We start from the raw sequence: 2655 nt of genomic DNA on the forward strand, positions 1-2655 counted from the left end.
AGCCCAGAACTGGTGGCAGCCATATGTGGATTGCTTGGTAACTCTTACCAGGTGGCCTCTGAGGTGCATAGGCTGCTGCTGCTGAACTTGGCTTGCAGCTGGACCTCTCTCAGGTCTGTGCCAAGGGGCCCCACAGGACACCTACTACATAAAGCCACTGTACTAAGACCAGGAGACTTAGGAGCCCTACCTAATACATAGAAACAGACACAAGGAGGCAGCCAAAATGGGGAGACAAAGAAGCATGCCCCACACAAAAGAACAGAACAAAGCTTCAGAAAAAGAATTCACCAAAATGGAGACAAGCAATCCACCAGATGCAGAGTTCAAAACACTGGTTATAAGACTTAGGGAAAGGGTAGATGAACTCAGTGAGAACTTTAACAGAGATAGAAAGCATAAAAATGGAGATGGAAAACATAGCAGAGAGCCAGTAAGACATGAAGAATACAATAGCTGCAATGAAGCGTCCATTAGAGAGAATCAACAGAGTGAATGAAACAGAGGATCAAATTAGTGACACAGAGGACACAGTAGAAGAGGACATCCAATCAGAACAGGAAAAAAGAATCTAAAAAAATGAAGATAGTTTAGGAAGCCTCCGGGACAACGTTAAGAGTACCAATGTTCGCATCATAGGGACACCAGAGGTAGAAGACAGAAATCAAGGAGTTCAAAACCTATTTGAAGAAATAATGATGGAAAACTTCCCTAATTTGGTGAGGGAAATAGACATACAACCTCAGGAAGTTCAGAGAGTCCCAAAAATGATAAATCCAAAGAGGCTTTCACCAAGACACATCATAATTAAAATGTCGAAGGTTAAATTCAAAAGAAATCTTAAAAGTAGTAAGAGAAAAGCAATTAGTTACCTACAAAAGAGCTCCCATAAGATAATTTCTCAAGAGAAACTTTGCAGGCCAGAAGGGTTTGGCACAAAATATTCAAAATGATGAAAACCCAGGACCTACAACCAAGATTACTTAACCCAGCAAAGTTATCAATTTAGAATCAAAGGACACATAAAGAGCTTCCCAGACAAGGAAAAGCTAAAAGAGTTTGTCACCACTAAGCCAGTATTACAGGAAATGTTGGAGAGTCTTCTTTAAGAAGATGAAAAAAATATGTATCAAAAGCCTAAAGAATGGCAATAACTACATATCTATCAATGAGTACTTCAAATGAAAAACAATTACATGCTCCAATCAAAAGATAGGGTAGCTGAATGAATAAGAAAACAAGACCCTTACATATGCTGCCTACAAGAGACTTACTTCACAAGAAAAGACACAGAGACTAAAAGTAAGTGGATGAAAAAGACATTTCATGATGGTCTTAGAGGGTAGTGTGCTGAGTGGAGTAAGGCATATATAGGAAGGCAAATGCCATATGATTGCACATATACGTGGAATCTAAAGAACAAAATAAACAAATAGAAACAAACTCAGATACAGAGAACATTTCGAGGGTTACCGGACGGGAGGGAGGTTGCAGGGGGGTCAATGAAAAAGGGGGAAGGGATTAAGAAGTACAAATTGGTAGTTATAAAACAGTCATGGAGATAGAAAGCATCGCATAAGGAATATAGCCAATGATATTGTAATAACTATGTACGGTATCGGAGGGGCACTAGATTTATTGGGATGATCACTTTGTGAGTTATACAGATGTCTAATCACTATGTCATACACCTGAAACTAATATAGTATTGTACGCCAACTATAACTGAAAAGTAAAAAATTAGTTTAAAAAACTTGAAGACAGGACAGTAGAAGCTGAGGAGTGAAGGGCTGTCTCTCCGTCTTCCCTGTGGAGAAGCAGGACAGAGCTGGATACAGGCAGCCTAGCTGCTGGTGACTCTACAAACCTGAGATTGACAGAGCCAGTGTGTTTCAGTCAAAATTCAGAGGAATAGTGAGTGAACCAGAAGGAGAAAGCAGGTTGGCAGATATGGAGAGTTAGAGCATAAGCTGGGAACCAAGAGAAACAGAGACTGTCAAGGCGGGAAGTGGGAAAGCCTCCCAGGGCAGGAGTGTGAGACAGAGAAAGGCTCCTCTCAGAACCTGGATGGCCAAGGTCAGGACTATAAGACACCAAGCAGAGGAGGTCCTTATGTATAAACATAACTAGAAGATTAAGCCTTTTCAAAACTCAATAATGAAAAACCAGCAGTTTCCTCAGGCTTATTGACATCAGCAGACAGGCTTTTTCATAAGACTTCAGGAGAGTATCAGACTCTGGGGAGGGACCCTGAAGCAACACTCACCCAGTGCTACAGCCACAGCAGTCATGCCCAGGATAGGGGCAGGCCCCAGAGCCCGAAGAGAGCAAGCACCAAGGGCAAATCAGCAGACAGGATCCCAGAATGCCCCTGGACCTTCAATAAGAGGTAGTTGTGGTAGCCCCTGTAAGAGCCTATCCCTAGATGATTACAACTGTACATGTGCACACACACCACAATCTCACATCCTCGCTGCACATTCTGCAAGCACACTTGTGCAAAACAATAAGCACTGGTAAAGAAAACATCATGATTAATATTTCTATTTAAAATCTGAGTCCCGTACCTTTGGGCAATTTCTCCTAGATTCCCTTCCTTAGAGTCTTACATTGCTAAACAGATCATTTGGTCCTAATTTTATACTCTTCGAAAAG

The sequence above is a fragment of the Pteropus vampyrus genome, unplaced genomic scaffold (assembly GCF_000151845.1).
Source record: "Pteropus vampyrus isolate Shadow unplaced genomic scaffold, Pvam_2.0 Scaffold15, whole genome shotgun sequence".
NCBI classification, from domain to species: Eukaryota; Metazoa; Chordata; class Mammalia; order Chiroptera; family Pteropodidae; genus Pteropus; species Pteropus vampyrus.